We start from the raw sequence: 19,786 nt of genomic DNA on the forward strand, positions 1-19,786 counted from the left end.
TTACCGTCTTATCCTGTGTGCTGAGTTTGTTTCATCCTCTGGTTTTGTTCTACTTCGACTATCTAAGCAATTCATAATAGAGACCTGACAACAGAGGAAAACCGACATGAGGAACTGAGCAAAAAAAGACTAGACTAAATAACAAAACTCAGGGAAACAGATCTAAAGGGAAATATAAACAAACACATGAAACCAAGGATCTAGGAAGAAACAAGAAAAGTAAACTAACGACCTGGAGGAACAGAAAACACCTGACTAAGCAAAAGTAAACAAATACAAAACACTAAATAGCAGATCATGACACACTCCTTATCCTACACTAATCTGGAACAAACTTCCAGAAAACTGCAAAAAGGCTGAATTCCTACGTTCTTCTAATTTAAGATTAAAACCCATCTGTTTAGAGTTGCTTTTATTTGTTCAATTCAAACTATTAACTAAAACATCATTAATTTCAGCCTGTAGTCATACTTTTCTTAAGATTTCTTTACTTTCTTTACTATGTCACTGAAATTTATGCTTTTTGCAATTTCTTTTTTCATCATGTAAAGCACTTTGAATTGTCTTGTGGATGAAATGTGCCTTACAAATAAACTTGCATTGCCTTGCCTTACCTTATTTGAACAGTCAAATCAGTTAATCAATGAAGCATTAAGTGTTGAATTAACTAAACTTATTCTGAAATTAAAAAACCCATCTGACCTGAAAATATTTTTGCTCAATAAAAATAATAATATACAAACAAGTAAAACTAATGAGCTTCCATTCTGATTTCATGTCATATCACTCACCAGTGCTCATAAAGCAATCAAGCTTATTTAGCCCACCTTTGAACATCAATCTTGCTCATCCCACTCTCCTGCGACACATGCTATTTAGGCTGTTTCCAGCCACAGATACCAGATTATCGAAAGTCATTGTGTGAGTAAATGTCTAGTGTTCTTCCTATGCCCATTCTTGATCTCCCATTCTCAACCTTGTTGTTGCTTCTGGTATTTCTGCTCCTTGTCTTGCCCCTCCTGGATATGCCTTTGCTTGCTGATTTTCAACTCAGGATCTGATTACCAACTTTCGTCTTTTTACCCGTTTTTTTTTTCTGATTTGTTCAGTTATCTACCTTCAAGATTGGATCTAGGTTCCCCGTGAATTGTCTGTGCACCGAACTCATTCAACAGTCAAGAATCATAAGGTTTGACCTAATTCAGGGAGCTCACTTTTTTTTTTTACCAAGTTAAACCTTAGGAATGCCTATTATTTTGTCAGGATCAGGGACGGGGTGAGTGGAAAACAGCCTTTAACACCCATGGAACATTATGAGTATTTAGTGATGCCTTTTGGTTTGACCAACGCCCCTGCTATTTTCCAAGCCTGAGTTAACAATGTCCTGAGAAACATGATTGGTCAAATTGTGTTTGTGTATTTGGACAATATTCAGATTTTTGTGTTTGTGTATTTGGACAATACAGGTCCTTCTCAAAATATTAGCATATTGTGATAAAGTTAATTATTTTCCATAATGTCATGATGAAAATTTAACATTCATATATTTTAGATTCATTGCACACTAACTGAAATATTTCAGGTCTTTTATTGTCTTAATACGGATGATTTTGGCATACAGCTCATGAAAACCCAAAATTCCTATCTCACAAAATTAGCATATTTAGTCCGATCAATAAAAGAAAAGTGTTTTTAATATAAAAAACGTCAACCTTCAAATAATCATGTACAGTTATGCACTCAATACATGGTCGGGAATCCTTTTGCAGAAATGACTGCTTCAATGCGGCGTGACATGGAGGCAATCAGCCTGTGGCACTGCTGAGGTCTTATGGAGGCCCAGGATGCTTCGATAGTGGCCTTTAGCTCATCCAGAGTGTTGGGTCTTGAGTCTCTCAACGTTCTCTTCACAATATCCCACAGATTCTCTATGGGGTTCAGGTCAGGAGAGTTGGCAGGCCAATTGAGCACAGTGATACCATGGTCAGTAAACCATTTACCAGTGGTTTTGGCACTGTGAGCAGGTGCCAGGTCGTGCTGAAAAATGAAATCTTCATCTCCATAAAGCTTTTCAGCAGATGGAAGCATGAAGTGCTCCAAAATCTCCTGATAGCTAGCTGCATTGACCCTGCCCTTGATAAAACACAGTGGACCAACACCAGCAGCTGACACGGCCCCCCAGACCATCACTGACTGTGGGTACTTGACACTGGACTTCTGGCATTTTGGCATTTCCTTCTCCCCAGTCTTCCTCCAGACTCTGGCACCTTGATTTCCGAATGACATGCAGAATTTGCTTTCATCTGAAAAAAGTACTTTGGACCACTGAGCAACAGTCCAGTGCTGCTTCTCTGTAGCCCAGGTCAGGCGCTTCTGCCGCTGTTTCTGGTTCAAAAGTGGCTTGACCTGGGGAATGCGGCACCTGTAGCCCATTTCCTGCACACGCCTGTACACGGTGGCTCTGGATGTTTCTTCTCCAGACTCAGTCCACTGCTTCCGCAGGTCCCCCAAGGTCTGGAATCGGCCCTTCTCCACAATCTTCCTCAGGGTCCGGTCACCTCTTCTCGTTGTGCAGCGTTTTCTGCCACACGTTTTCCTTCCCACAGACTTCCCACTGAGGTGCCTTGATACAGCACTCTGGGAACAGCCTATTCGTTCAGAAATTTCTTTCTGTGTCTTACCCTCTTGCTTGAGGGTGTCAATAGTGGCCTTCTGGACAGCAGTCAGGTCGGCAGTCTTACCCATGATTGGGGTTTTGAGTGATGAACCAGGCTGGGAGTTTTAAAGGCCTCAGGAATCTTTTGCAGGTGTTTAGAGTTAACTCGTTGATTCAGATGATTAGGTTCATAGCTCGTTTAGAGACCCTTTTAATGATATGCTAATTTTGTGAGATAGGAATTTTGGGTTTTCATGAGCTGTATGCCAAAATCATCCGTATTAAGACAATACAAGAACTGAAATATTTCAGTTAGTGTGCAATGAATCTAAAATGTATGAATGTTAAATTTTCATCATGACAATATGAAAAATAATGAACTTTATCACAATATGCTAATATTTTGAGAAGGACCTGTATTCAGATTTTTTCTAGACCTTGAAATGCACAAGAAGTATGTCAGGTCAGTCAGTCTTTTGCTCCTCCTGAAAATATTTTTCATCAAAGATGAGAAATGCAAGTTCCACTGCTCCACCATGTCAAATCTCAATGGGCCCCAAGAAGGCTTTGGCAGTGGCTAATTGGCCCTAACCCACAGATAGGAAACAACTACAGTGATTTAAAGGCTTCTGCAACTTTTTTAGGAGGTTTATCAGGAACTATGGCCTTTGCTCCTCTTCCCACCTTTATGTCTTCCAAAACTAAGTTCACCTGCAATAAACAAGCTGACAAGGCATTTAAGAATCCACTTTAGTACTTTATTCTCCAGATCCCAGTCGTCAGTTTATAGTCAAAGTCGATGCCTCTGATATTGGAATATAAACTGTTCTCAAAGGTACAATGATAACGGCTCACCAATGTGTTTTCTTTTCCAAGAGTTTATCTTCTGTGGAAGGAACCATGGCATTGGGGATCAGTTACTGTTAGCCATCAAACCCGCTCTGGAGGAATAGAGACATTGGCTAGAAGGACCAGAGAAACATTTTTTTGTCTGGATGGAAGAATTTGGCCAAGAGATTGAATCCATATGAGGCCACATGGCCATATTTTTTTTGTTCACTTCAGTTCTACCTTGTATTAAAGACCTGGGACCAAGACTATCAAGCCAACGCCACAGTCTCGCTCCAAAATGTGTTTTTTCTTTATGGAATACCCTCTGACATTGGACTCTCAGTTCATCTTGCAGTTTTGGAGGGGATTTAGCGACATGCTTGGCATCCAGGTGGCATTCAGGTTAGCCTATCTTCTGGTTTTCACCCACAGACTGATGGTCAGACAGAGAGGATGAATCATGAGGTGGAAACTAAGCTTCACACCTTTGTGAAAACGACACTACCAAGTGGTCACAAAATCTGCCATAGGTTGAGCATGCCATCAACTCCATTCCATCCATTATCTGGTTTACTGAATCTGTGGAGTCAATAATGGATCCACAGATTCATTCTGTGGATTGTTTGTGCGCTGACCTCGAATCGGAAAAGGATTACCAGCCTAAGATTTCCCCCACCAGCTGTGTGTTAATCATCTGCCAGACGGACTTTCCCCAAGGCTTCCCCTTGGCTCTGCTGACAGGAGAGATTCCCCTACTCGGGACCAGGAAACCCGTGACACTGTTTTGCAGTTGCTCCTGAATGCATCTTCTGGCATTCTGGAACTTCCACCACCTCCTGTTTTGCAACAAAATTCTTTAGTTGTGTTCTCTGCGATCTGTTGTCATTTCAGGTTCACTAAATTAGACCTTACAAAAACCCTAAAAAGGAACACTGTACCATTAACCCGTGCAATGACAGGATCAGTCCGTTAAATTATGTGGAATTGTTTTGGAATGTTTTTAAACAAATACAACGTTTTTCTTCTGAGGAATCAGTTTAATCCTAATATGGAACATTTCTTTCATGATTGGGTGGTCTGTTTCAGGACCACACCATCCACAAGACACGTAATAACAGCATGGTTTGATGAGCATGGAAATTATGTAAATCATATGATGTCTCTGCAGTCACCGGATCTCAACCCAGCTGGAAGATTTGTGACTGCTGGGTTGGAAAACACTTTTCACTAGCGGGGACTTCTGTAATCAATGTTTGGGCACACTGAAACTCCTCTGGAGGCTCACTAAGAAACCTAATGTTGTTTTTTCCCATAATTTGTCACCAGTTTGTATTTGATACATTTTCAATCTCTTAATCAATAGTTATTGTTAATAAATAAAACATAGTGAAGTTTTATATCAGTAAAGCAATCCCTAAATTATTGTCTTTGGCTCATAATGCTGTATTATACCTTTCATTTTCCTCTTCCTACCTCTGGTGTATGGACTGCAAATTATGTTTTTCACATACCAGTCTCCGAGCCTGCAGGGTATGAATATGGCTATAGAAGGCTTTATCACAACTTTGCCTGTTGAACTTATCTCTCCTTCTCTCCCTCTCAGCTGCCATTATTAATTCAGTTTGTTTGGCGGGACTCAGTAGCCGCTCCAGCCCCGGCCTGGCAGACCTATCGAACTGTGGCATAATAGATGTAATACATCAATGCGTTTGAGCTGAGAGCCTTTAATTAGGCCTTCCTTCTCGTTTCATCAATCCCCCCTTGCCCTCCCGGGATTTAGGGGAGGGGTGGGGGTAATAGAGAGAGGCCTCCTGCACTGCATGTGAATCACTGAACTTCCACCTCCCTAGCTCATTCCTCCACTTTCTTAGTGGGCTCTTTGTCCCTGAAAAATTAACGTTCCCGAGTCGGCTGTCCTCCACAGCCGGCCAACTGCCACCCATGTCTGCAGGGTCATGCAGCATAAAATGGTAATCTTCACCAGAATGTCAATAATTAAAAACATGTCGCCCTTCAGGATTTAAAAAGAAGTTGCTTTCCTTGAGAAAAGCAGGAGGGGTGTCCAATCATGCAAGGAGTGATTCTAAGAGTGAAGCTTAACTTCAATCAGTGCCTGTATACTTGCATGCAAGTGTTCGGGTGTTGGTGCACAGCCACGACCTTGCTCCACAGGTGCTCTTAAATAAATGGCAAGATTGGCCCAGTGCTAACCAGCGGCATAACTAAAAACACAGACCAGGTTTTTTTTTTACCATTTTAGGCTGTTCACATTTCACAGGAATCATTTGAAGAAGTTAAAAACCAGCCAGACCAGACTTTAAACTGTGCAGCATAGGTACTCAGGGTAACAGCTATTCAGTTTTCATTGCTGTGTGCTACAGTACTTATTGAACATTTTCCAGATTATATTGATTGCTTTTGTTTCATTGTTTCACCATCTACTATTAGAGGCAGTGCTACAGATATGTCTTATATATCCGCCTTTCGTTTTAATGCCTTTGGAAGACATTATGTGTTCAAACATACTGCTCTCACATCACTTTTATTATTTATTTTATTTTATTACTACATAAGACAGACTGCTACACATTTTGTGAAAATATTTAAAAATTCAACTCTGTGAATATGGAAGCTCTCACACCCAATGTGGAGATTACATGTTTACCACTGCTATAAAAATCAATGCAACTGCAACTCAAACAACAATGACGTGATATCCCATTACATGTTATCACCCTATTCTATTCAGATGGTTCACTCACCAGGGACAACTAGATTCTTCAAACTCTTTTTAACTAAATTGTAAGGGTTTCCTTACGATCCGATTAATTTCAGAAATATCTGACCATTTGGAGGCACTGATAGAGCATTAAAATATATTTTTTGGAATTTCAGTTGATTCTTATAAATAAAAAGAGGCAGTGACATGGAGAGTAATGTAGTCACCAAAACACTGAATTTGACCCCATTTATCTTCTGTAGCCACAGACTATGCTGAATAATAACAAATCAGAAGGGACACAAATACTTCAAAAACATTGCAGGATGTGATGTTCCAAATGAATCCCCTTCAATTCCTAATGTTTAGACCCAGTTGTATGGGGCAAATTTATGTGCTCTTGATCTTTGGCAGTAAATTTCACCCATACAGTTGACAGGGTTTTTTAAAAATGCCAGCATCCTTTGTAAGATAGGAAACAATGTGACAGATTTAACAACAAAGCATTAAGAAAACATAACATGTTCCGGAGGAGCCCGTGGGCAGGCTGCCTCCACTTCCTCACCATGTCCAGGAGCAGCCCGTGGGCTGGCTGCCTCCACTGCCACGCCTTGTTCCGGAGGAGCCCGTGGGTGGGCTGCCTCCACGACCAGGTCCTGAGCACCTTCTTGGTTTCCCTTATGGGGTGCTCATGGAACTCATGCCTGACTTCAGACCACCTGCTACGCCTGACTCTACTACGCCTGACGAAGCTTTGCTTGACTCGACGTCTGCTGACACGACGTCTGACGACCGCAAGCCTGACACGACGTCTGACAACCCCAAGCCTGACATGACGTCTGACGACCCCAAGCCTGACACGACGTCTGACGACTCCAAGCCTGACAATACGTCTGACGACTCCAAGCCTGACTCCAGACCAGCTGACTCTAAGCCTGACACGACGCCAGACTCTGAGCACAACATGACATACAGCCTGGCGCACAACATGACTCCCAGCCTGACACGACGTCGGCCGTCTCCAAGCCAAGTCTCTGCGGGCCCGGCCCAAGACTCCAGGGTCCCAGTCCGGGTCCAAGTCTCCTGGGTCCCAATCCAAGTCTCCAAGGGTTCCGCCTGGGCCCAGGTCTCCAAGGTTCCAGCAAAGTTTTGGGTCCCCAGCCTCGCCGCATCGTGGGTCCTTCTGGCCATGCCGTAGACCTCAAGAGGCTTCGCTTCGTGGGTTCCTCTGACTTCGCTTCGTGGGTTCCTCTGACCACGCCGCAGACCTCCTGACGCTTTGCTTCGTGGGTTCCTCTGGCCACACCGCAGCCCTCCAGACAGCCTGCATCTTCGCCGCCGGCCTCCTGACAGCCTGCATCTTCGTCGCCGGCCTCCTGACAGCCTTCACCTCCGTCACCGGTCTCCTGACTGTTTGCACCTGAATCCTGGACTTTGTCTGGAGGACACTAGTGACCAGCCCTTGTAGCCTGTTTTTGTTTTTTGACTTTAGTTTCTCCTCATTGGGTTGCTTTTGTGGTTTCTGGACTCTAGTCTTTCCCCTGTTGGGTCAGGTTTTGTTTTTTGTTCGCTGTTGCCTCGACCTGTTTTTGGATAGGTTTTGTACTGGACTCTTGTCCTGCGTCCGAGGCCCCCTCTGCCCGCCCTGGTTGGGTTGTTTTGGTTTTTGGACTCTAGTTAAGAGCAATTATCAAGGCAATGGCAAATTTCACAGTTCATAATGAGCAACAAATTTGATTCTGTCATCTGTTCTCTTAGATAGTAAGAATTTATTGCAGTGCATGTGCTGCCTGCTCACATAAATTCTCATACAAAAATGTTAATGATGTTTGTAAATATGAATATTGTATACCTTCATATTACAAAATGAACTATCTACATTCCACAGTAGCTAATCTCTTAAGTATTTTGCTAATATACCCATTACATGAGAGATGTTCCCATAAGCCAACCCCAGTCAGTAAATAATTCTGGTTAATTAAAGTCAAGACATCCATCTTTGCCACAGCTTTGTGTGCAGACTCTGCGAAAGGCGTGTTCTATTAATAAAACAGTGGTTATCGCTGCTTTTGATGTAGTTTCAAGCATGTTAATTAGACTGTAGATTTTAAATGGAAATTAACAGCCAATAATTAATCAAAATTACACTTTTATTTCTCAGATAGATTGATGGAAAAGCCATCATGCACCATACCACCAGAGAATCTGAATTAAACAAACACACTGAAGTAAACAAATTTGCAAGATGTCTGAGCTCTAATTTTTACCAAAGAATATGGTTTGTTAATGGAAAGTTAATGCAAACTCAAAAGCTGAGTCTGAGTTAACTATAACAAAATCAGTTTTCTTGCTGAAAATTCACATCAGGTGACATGTATTTTCCGACAGGGAATAAATAATGATCAACATACGTAGTCTTTGCTGGGTTCCATTCATGATCCCGGTGCTGCTCTGCAACCAGATGAAGGTATCAGAGATCTGTACTCTGAGGAATTTAATGCTATCTACAATATCTACTGCAAGGCTATTGAAGCTGAAGGGTGTGCGGTCAGGTCGTGACCAGCTAAGGTTGATGATGATCTTCTTCATTTTATCCACACTGAGCAACTGGTTGTTTTCTCTCCAGCAGACCTCCAGGTGTTAGCTGCTATTATATCAGGTTTTTTAGCATTGCAGTGCCTCTTATGGGATTATCAGAAGCTCCCATCTGGTCACAGTTTTAAAAAACTTTCTGGAGGCACACTTGATTATACTCTTCATATTCAAACCTCACTGTTTCATTTGTGTTTGTTTTTTGCGTGTTTTTGTTTTCCTTTTGATAAAAGCATATTCTGTATGATTGAATTATAATTTTCAAAAAGAAATAAAGTTGCCCAATGGCAAGGAAATGTTTACACATACAATGATTAGAGCTGCTTCCTGGTTGCCAAAGACAGTTATTGTATTGTGATTGAATAATCTCATAATTGAGTTACATAGATTTTTCTTCATTTTAGTTTTTTCTGGATTTGAGATTTTGACACTCATGTCCAGTCCAGTTGTTAAACATGATGAATAACCTCTCTGAAGGGTCCAACAGGATTTTTTTAAAGAAATGCTGAATTGCTTAGGATGGAAAATCCTCTCATTGTCTGTTTCTAACACTAAATTGTTGATCAATTTGTAGCTCCATTTTTAAAGAAATTTATCAGCTTGCAAAATCTTTTCTCCACCTTTTGTTACATCTTGGAAAACACAAAAGCATAATTCTTAAGCAACAGCTGGCCAGCTGATTTAAAGGGAAAGCGAATAGCTTTCACCACTTTACAAGATGTTTGCATAACTCTTACAAAGGCGTCCTGCCCAAACCTCTATTAGCAGCATCTTCCCTGTGGAGAATGTAGTCAGCATGAAAAAATGGCTTCTAATTTGAAGATATATTGACATTTTCAAACTGCTGATTACTGATTGCAGTCACACACAGAGATATTGTTTCACAATAAGACTTTCCTTTTACATCAAAGCTCCTTGAAATCTACATTTAAAAGGGATTTTGAGGGCTGCAAAAATCCTACAAGCTGTTTTAACAGGTTCTATCAAGTTTCCTAGATTGAATATCCACAATGGCAATAAAAAGAATGAATGTGGAAAGTCTTTCTTGAAACCATATGTTTCACATATGGAAAATGGTAGTTATAGTAGCTCAACACAGGTTTGTACAGGTCCTTCTCAAAATATTAGCATATTGTGATAAAGTTCATTATTTTCCATAATGTAATGATGAAAATTTTACATTCATATATTTTAGATTCATTGCACACTAACTGAAATATTTCAGGTCTTTTATTGTCTTAATACGGATGATTGTGGCATACAGCTCATGAAAACCCAAAATTCCTATCTCACAAAATTAGCATATTTCATCCGACCAATAAAAGAAAAGTGTTTTTAATACAAAAAACGTCAACCTTCAAATAATCATGTACAGTTATGCACTCAATACTTGGTCGGGAATCCTTTTGCAGAAATGACTGCTTCAATGCGGCGTGGCATGGAGGCAATCAGCGTGTGGCACTGCTGAGGTCTTATGGAGGCCCAGGATGCTTCGATAGCGGCCTTTAGCTCATCCAGAGTGTTGGGTCTTGAGTCTCTCAACGTTCTCTTCACAATATCCCACAGATTCTCTATGGGGTTCAGGTCAGGAGAGTTGGCAGGCCAATTGAGCACAGTGATACCATGGTCAGTAAACCATTTACCAGTGGTTTTGGCACTGTGAGCAGGTGCCAGGTCGTGCTGAAAAATGAAATCTTCATCTCCATAAAGCTTTTCAGCAGATGGAAGCATGAAGTGCTCCAAAATCTCCTGATAGCTGGCTGCATTGACCCTGCCCTTGATAAAACACAGTGGACCAACACCAGCAGCGGCATACAGCTCTTGAAAACCCAAAATTCCTATCTCACAAAATTAGCATATCATTAAAAGGGTCTCTAAACGAGCTATGAACCTAATCATCTGAATCAACGAGTTAACTCTAAACACCTGCAAAAGATTCCTGAGGCCTTTAAAACTCCCAGCCTGGTTCATCACTCAAAACCCCAATCATGGGTAAGACTGCCGACCTGACTGCTGTCCAGAAGGCCACTATTGACACCCTCAAGCAAGAGGGTAAGACACAGAAATAAATTTCTGAACGAATAGGCTGTTCCCAGAGTGCTGTATCAAGGCACCTGAGTGGGAAGTTTGTGGGAAGGAAAAAGTGTGGCAGAAAACGCTGCACAACGAGAAGAGGTGACCAGACCCTGAGGAAGATTGTGGAGAAGGGCCGATTCCAGACCTAGGGGGACCTGCGGAAGCAGTGGACTGAGTCTGGAGTAGAAACATCCAGAGCCACCGTGCACAGGCGTGTGCAGGAAATGGGCTACAGGTGCCGCATTCCCCTGGTCAAGCCACTTTTGAACCAGAAACAGCGGCAGAATCACCTGACCTGGGCTACAGAGAAGCAGCACTGGACTGTTGCTCAGTGGTCCAAAGTACTTTTTTCGGATGAAAGCAAATTCTGCATGTTATTCGGAAATCAAGGTGCCAGAGTCTGGAGGAAGACTGGGGAGAAGGAAATGCCAGAAGTCCAGTGTCAAGTACCCACAGTCAGTGATGGTCTGGGGTGCCGTGTCAGCTGCTGGTGTTGGTCCACTGTGTTTTATCAAGGGCAGGGTCAATGCAGCTAGCTATCAGGAGATTTTGGAGCACTTCATGCTTCCATCTGCTGAAAAGCTTTATGGAGATGAAGATTTCATTTTTCAGCACGACCTGGCACCTGCTCACAGTGCCAAAACCACTGGTAAATGGTTTACTGACCATGGTATCACTGTGCTCAATTGGCCTGCCAACTCTCCTGACCTGAACCCCATAGAGAATCTGTGGGATATTGTGAAGAGAATGTTGAGAGACTCAAGACCCAACACTCTGGATGAGCTAAAGGCCGCTATCGAAGCATCCTGGGCCTCCATAAGACCTCAGCAGTGACACAGGCTGATTGCCTCCATGCCACGCCGCATTGAAGCAGTCATTTTTGCCAAAGGATTCCCGACCAAGTATTGAGTGCATAACTGTACATGATTATTTGAAGGTTGATGTTTTTTGTATTAAAAACACTTTTCTTTTATTGATCGGATGAAATATGCTAATTTTGTGAGATAGGAATTTTGGGTTTTCATGAGCTGTATGCTACAATCATCCATATTAAGACAATAAAAGACCTGAAAAATTTCAGTTAGTGTGCAATGAATCTAAAATATATGAATGTTAAATTTTCATCATTACATTATGGAAAATAATTAACTTTATCACAATATGCTAATATTTTGAGAAGGACCTGTACAGTGTTTGATTAGACAAGGTATTGATCTTTATACAACTAGCTAATATACAAATACACATCATAGTAATAGTGCATGTTAATGTATTTTGGCTATTTGTGCAGCTGTTAGTCTTTCATGTATGTTGTGGTAGCGTGTGAAAAACAAAAACACATCAGTCCCTTAAACATAATGTTTAATAAATTTGTAAACAAGATAAACATGGTGCAACAATTCTTACAGGAAGCCAAACTTTTTCTTGACTTTATATTGATATCCAAGATACAGAGGTAGCAAACACAAATCAATCCATTATTTTAGCAAAACAAAATATTGTTGACATTAAAACAACAGTGCAGCTGAATCCTTATAGCTTGATGTTACCAAATACCAACTGCTTATAATGAGGTTGCCCCAAGATTGTTTACTTTTCGATTTTCATAGTTAAACAGTTATTTGTATTCTTGTGGGATATTTTATTAGCACAGTGTCATGATTGGAATGTTACACTGGACACATAAAATTGGTGCCGGTATGTTGAATAGGAACTATACTGGTTAGTAACATTTAAAAGGGACTTACATTTTATGATATAAAAAATTTACATCTTTGCGATTTTTCTTATTGCAAATCTTATTTTTTTTTCTTGTGAAATACATGACAGATCAGTCATGGTCAAATGTAAACAAACATTTTTATGATGTGTTTTTAAACCGGTGAATGACTTGGACAAAATGTGCAGAAATACAGTACACGTTTGGAGAAAACAAGTGAAATAAGCTTTGCTTCCCACTACCATTATAACAATACACACTACAGAGCCATGAATGAGAGTATGATCTATGTGCTCCATCTCAGCATGATACCGCAGCTGCAATACGGCAGACAAGAGGGCCCCACATAAGGATATTGAGTCAAGCTGAGGTGGTCATACGTTTCCCCACCCTTTGTTCTGGATCTTTTTTAGAGCTGCTGTAGTAACAGGGCTCTGGGAATTGCCAGAGACTCACCTTCTCTAAAAACATTTTGAAAGGCTGCTTTCTTTCAAACAGTACCACAACATCAAAAACAGAACCACCTGACTACCACACAGCTTTCTGCCTCAAACTTGTTAAAATGAACTGCTGTTTAGATTATGCATTTTACAGTTTTTTGCTCTTAATTTGTGTCATAATCTGTGTGTTTCACCAATACTTACACGCAATTGTATGACATGCACCTATTCAGTTGCTTGTTAACACAAATTGAAAATCAGATATCCAATCATATATGAAGTCAATGCATTTAGGCATCAAGACATTGTTAAGAATACTTGCTGAAGTTCAAAGTGAGCATCAGAATAGGGAAGAATCTGGATTTAATTGAATTTAAATGTGGCATGTTTGTTGGTGCTAGATAGGCTGGTCTGAGTATTTTAGAAGTTGCTAATCAGCTGGATATGCAGAAACGATTGATAAAACATTACCTCATCTGATAAGTCTTGATTTCAGCTATGACATCCAAATGGTAGGATCAGAAATTGGGCTCAAACAACATGAAAACATGGATCCATCCTGCCTAGTATCGAAGGTTCACGCTGGTGGTGGGGGTGTAAGGTGTAGGTGTTTTTCTTGGGACAGTTTAGGCCCCTTGTATCAATTGAGCATCAATAAATCTCACAACCTAGTCATGAGTGTTGTTGTTGACCATGTCTGTCCTTTTAGGACCACACAGTAGCCATGTTTTGATGGCTCCTTTCAGCATCCGAATGTCCAAATACTCTCAAGCTAGTTTCTTGAACATGACAGTGATGACGCAGTACTATAGTGGCCTCCACAGTCACCAGATCTAAGTCCAATAGTGCACATTTGGGATGTAGCTGAGATTTACATTATGAAATTGAAGCATAAAGTGAGGTTAAACAAATTCCCTCTTCTTTGCTTTTGTCCACAGCTGCTTAAATCAAGCATGATGGTGAAGATATCAGACCCTCTCTGTTTGCCATCTGACATTTTTATCTTTAATCAGTTGCTGATATTGTCAAGATGCCATCTCTCTATCTATTGTACTTGTGATCTCAGATAATAAAAAGGGGAAGTGTTTTGTTTTCTTTTGATCACAAACTAATTACCCTGTTATCTGAATCAAATGAACTATGTTGTCTAAAGATAATGAGATATTTAACTTTTGATCTCCAGAGAACTGCTTTAAAGCGTAAATTCAAGGAAGGACAGTTATAGCTGCTGTAGTACTGGACCAAATCTTCAGATGCTTTTATTTTCAACTGAGTACAGACATGTAATATTTTTAGTTTGGGATGAAATTTTATTTGTCATATTTGATTGGCATAACGCTTATGTGCAGCTCTCTAGAAATGTTTACAAGTATTTTTTTTTAATCAAGTCTCTAATGACTTAAATTAAAAGGAATTACTGTAGGCTAAGAATTCAAATGATAAAAATTCAAATATTTATGTTTCTCTTTAACGAAACATACAGTTCAAATTGCAAAAATGTTAACTGGTGGGAATTATCTTAAGATTGTCATGTCCACAAGGCTTTATGCAGGGTTGTGTGTGTGCCTTACCTTCTCTAATTGCAAGGTGTGACCAGCAGCCATGTCTTCGCAGCTGTTGCTCATTCAGGCCAATCAGAAGGAGCAAGAGGAATATATCCCTGGAGGCAGATGCCAGATTGTTCTATCTCACAGATGTTTAATCAGGTCAGTCAGTCAGTCAGTCAGTCAGTCAGTCAGTCATTTTCTACCGCTTATTCCATAGTGGGTTACGGGGGAGCTGGTGCCTATCTCACAGATGTTTAATCAGGCATCCTTGTTATTTGTTTTGCTCTGCTTTATGTACCTAGGCTTATGTTTTTGTGTCCTCCTTCCAGGACGAAACCCGTTCTCCAGTCATCATTTCCTCCCTCTGGTCTTCAGTCCTCTGCCTCTTTGTTTCTCTGAGATTGCTGGCGAACTCATCTCTGGATCCCCTTCGAACAATATCCTCACTGCTCCTCTGGTGGCTTTTTCTCAGATCCTTTACTTGGATCTCTCCATACCATCACCATTACTCACCTGCCTCTACAACCTCCACTGCTCCATTGTTATCTCCATCTTCCTTCTGGAACAATGAAACAGTCCCCCTCAGTAATATAATTCACACACCACAACTTGCCAACTTCAGTCTCTGATCAGAGCTGATCACCTTTCTCCCTGGATCATCTTCTGTCCCAACAACAGTAAGATTTAGCTCCTCTCCATCATCATTGCATATTGTCAAATATCACTTCATACAATAACCAACTACCACTTCTTCTCAGTGTCATCCGGGAACCTGATCCCAATCCGCAATATAACGTTTGAACCATTTCCTGTTGTCCATAGTTGTTGCCAACACAAGGGTCTCATTAACAAACACCATACCAAGTAAGATATTTTACTCGTGCTCGTCGTTTTCCGCTTATCCGAGACTGGGTCGCGGGGGCAGCAAACTCAGCAGAGACGCACAGACGTCCCTCTCCCCAGACACTTCCTCCAGCTCCTCCGGGTGGAGCCCAAGGCGTTCCCAGGCCAGCCGAGAGACATAGTCCCTCCAGCGTGTCCTGGGCCTCCTCCCGGTGGGACGTGCCTGGAACACCTCCTGCAAGGCGTCCAGGAGGCATCTGGTATAGATGCCCAGGCCACCTCAATTGGCTCCTCTCGATGTGGAGGAGCAGCGGCTCTACTCCGTGCCCCTCCCGGATGGCCGAGCTCCTCACCCTATCTCTAAGGGAGTGCCCGGCCACCCTACAGAGGAAGCTCATTTCAGCCGCTTGTATCCGGGATCTCGTTCTTTCGGTCATGACCCAAAGTTTATGGCCATAGGTGAGGGTAGGAACGTAGACCAACCGGTAAATTGAGAGCTTTGCTTTTCGGCTCAGCTCTCTCTTCACCACAACGGACCGGCACTGTGCCCCCATTAGTGCGGCATCCACACCGATCCGTCTGTCGATCTCCCGCTCCATTCTCCCCTCACTCGTGAACAAGACCCCGAGATACTTAAACTCCTCCACTTGAGGCAGGAACTCCCCTCCAACCTGAAGAGGACAAGCCACCCTTTTCCGGTCGAGTACCATGGCCTCGGACTTGGAGGAGCTGATCTTCATCCCAGCAGCTTCACACTCGGCTGCAAACCGCCCCAGCGCATGGGACCACATCATCTGCAAAAAGAAGAGACGAAATCCACTGGTCCCCAAACCAGACCCCCTCCGGCCCTTGGCTGCGTCTAGAAATCCTGTCCATAAAAGTTATGAACAGGACCGGTGACAAAGGGCAGCCCTGCCGGAGTCCAACATGCACCGGGAACAGGTCCGACTTAGTGCCGGCAATGCGGACCAAACTCCTGCTCCGCTCGTACAGGGACCGGATGGCCCCTAATAAAGGGCCCCCGATTCCATACTCCTGGAGCAAACCCCACAGGGCATCATGAGGGACACAGTCGAATGCCTTCTCCAGGTCCACAAAACACACGTGAACCGGTTGAGCAAACTCCCTCGAGCACCCTGTAGAGGGTATATAGCTGGTCCAGTGTTCCACGGCCGGGACGAAAACCACACTGCTCCTCCTGAAGCCGAGGTTCGACTATTGCCTGGACTCTCCTCTCCAATACCCTGGCATAGGCCTTACCAGGGAGGCTGAGGAGTGTGATCCCCCTGTAGTTGGAACACACCCTCCGGTCACCCTTCTTATGAAGGGCGACCACCACCCCAGTCTGCCAGTCCAGAGGCACTGTCCCTGTCAACCATGACAGCCCCACAACATCCAAAGACTTGAGATACTTGGGGTGGATCTCATCCACCCCCGAAGCCTTGCCACCACGGAGCTTTTTAACCACCTCGGTGACTTCAGCCTGGGTGATGAAAGAGTCCAACCTCGAGTCCCCAGCCTCTGTTTCCTCCACGGAATGCGTGATGGCAGGATTGAGGAGATCCTCGAAGTACTCCTTCCACCACCGGAAAATGTCCTCAGTCGAGGTCAGGAGCCTCCCACCCCTCTCTATAAACAGTGTTGGCGAAGCACTGCTTCCCCCTCCTGAGGCGCCAGACGGTTTGCCAGATTCGCTTCGAGGCCAACCGGTAGTCCTTCTCCATGGCCTCACCGAACTCCTCCCAGGCCCGGGTTTTGCCTCTGCCACAGCCCGGGCCGCAGCAAGCTTGGCCTCACGGTACCCGTCAGCCACCTCAGGAGTCCCACAAGCCAACACAGCCGATAGGACTCCTTCTTCAGCTTGACAGCATCCCTTACTGCCGGTGTCCACCACCGGGTTCTGGGATTGCCGCCGCGACAGGTACCGCAGACCTTACGGCCGCAGCTACGGGCAGCAGCATTGACAATAGATGTGGAGAACATTGTCCACTCGGACTCTATGTGTCCAACATCCCCCGGGATCTGGTCAAAGCTCTCCTGGAGGTGGGAGTTGAATACATCCCTGGCCGAGGGCTCCGCCAGGCGTTCCCAGCAGACCCTCACTATGCGCTTGGACCTGCCAAGTCTGTCCGGCTTTCTCCTCCTCCAGCGGATCCAACTCACCACCAGGTGGTGATCAGTGGACAGCTCAGCCCCTCTCTTCACCCGAGTGTCCAAAACATGCGGCCGAAGGTCTGATGATACGACAACATAGTCGATCATCGACCTCCTGCCTAGGGTATCCTGGTGCCAAGTGCACTGATGGATACCCTTATGTTTGAACATGGTGTTCATTATGGACAATCTGTGACTAGCACAGAAGTCCAATAACAAAACACCACTCGGATTCAGATCGGGGAGGCCATTCCTCCCGATCACGCCTCTCCAGGTGTCACTGTCGTTTCCCACGTGGGCGTTGAAGTCCCCCAGCAGAATAATGGAGTCCCCGGGAGGGGCACTATCCAGCACCCCCGACAGGGACACCAAGAAGGCCGGGTACTCCGCACTACCGCTTGGCCCGTAGGCCGAGACGACAGTCAGAGACCTATCCCCAACATGAAGGCGCAGGGATACGACCCTCTCATCCACCAGGGTAAACCCCAACACGAGACGGCTGACCTGGGGGGCAACAAGCAAACCCACACCAGCCCGCCGCCTCTCCCCGTGGGCCACTCCAGAGAAGAAGAGAGTCCAACCCCTCTCAAGGAGATGGGTTCCAGAGCCCACGCTGTGCGTGGAGGCGAGCCCGACTATTTCTAGTCGATATCTCTCGACCTCCCGCACAAGCTCAGGCTCCTTCCCCCCCAGCGAGGTGACATTCCACGTCCCTAGAGCCAGCCTAAGCATCCGGGGATCGGGCCGCTGAGGTCTTCACCTTCGTCCGCCACCCAATCCTCTTTGCACCGGTCCCACACGGTTCCCCCTACAGATGGTGGGCCCACTGGGGGATGGCCTTGAGTCTCTCATTCGCAAGGAGCGACCCGGCCACCAGGCGCTCTCCACCGAGTTCCGACCCCAGGCCTGGCTCCAGGGTGGGACCCCAGCTCCGCCGTACCGGGCGATGTCACATGCCTCGATGTTTTTGTCCTCATGAGGGATTCTTGAACCGCTCTTTGTCAGACCCATCACGTAGAGCCTGTTTGCCATGGGAGACCCTACCAGGGGCATTTAGGCCCCAGACAACATAGCCTCTAGGATCATTTGAGCACTCAAACCCCTCCACCACGTTAAGGTGGCAGTTCAAGGAGGGGGTAAGATATTTTAATATAATATAATATAATATAATATAATATGATATGATACATTTTAATACGGCTGCACGGTGGTGCAGTTGGTAGCACTGTTGCCTTGCAGCACGAAGGTCCTTGATTCAATTCCCGGCCTTGGGTCTTTCTGCATGGAGTTTGCATGTTCTCCCCGTGCATGCATGGGTTCTCACCGGGTACTCCGGCTTCCTCCCACAGTCCAAAGACATGCCTGTTAGGTTAATTGGTAACTCTAAATTGCCCTTAGGTGTATGAATGTGTGTGGTTGTTTGTGTGTTGCCCTGCGATGGACTGGCGACCTGTCCAGGGTGTGCCCTGCCTCTCGCCCATAGACTGCTGGAGATAGGCACCAGCTCCCCTGTGACCCACTATGGAATAAGCGGTAGAAAATGACTGAAAAAAAAAATGACTGACTGACATTTTAATACCATTTAAAATGTGCTAAAAATATAAATATGCATTTTATGAACAAAGAAAATAATCAGAAATTGGTTAATACCTGTTAATGTTGAATTTCTGAATAAACAATACAAAGTGCTTCTTTTGAATAAAACCAGCTTGACAGGAAGAGAAGAAGATACAGATACAGTTTTATTTTGATCTGAACTGACTCACAATCATTTAATACACAGTTCAACTCTAAAGATATCTGTCTAGTCATTATTAGTGCTACTGCAAAAAATGAACAGGTTATAAAAGGTCCACAGCACCCCTCGCAAATACATCAAATTTAACATTTAACAGTAGAATATGCACACTCCAGCCAGAGCTGCAGTCTGTAACCTCATTTATTCAGTACTGCCTTGACAATCAGTCATTTGTATACACTGTGGTAATTCAGAGGGGACAACATTAATCACCCACCTACCCAAGTTACCCACACTTACAAGCTTACGTTCACCCTTGATTACATGAGATGAAGATTGTTATTGTTGACTTAAACGAGTCTCAAGTCTAAATCGCAGGATCAAGTTCCTATTACTGTAGCTAACATTAAGCTTTTGAGGTCTTTCTTTAAGTGTTAAATAAAGCATGACTATGAAATGTCTGCAATAAC

The sequence above is a fragment of the Girardinichthys multiradiatus genome, chromosome 4, assembly GCF_021462225.1.
Source record: "Girardinichthys multiradiatus isolate DD_20200921_A chromosome 4, DD_fGirMul_XY1, whole genome shotgun sequence".
Lineage (NCBI taxonomy): Eukaryota > Metazoa > Chordata > Actinopteri > Cyprinodontiformes > Goodeidae > Girardinichthys > Girardinichthys multiradiatus.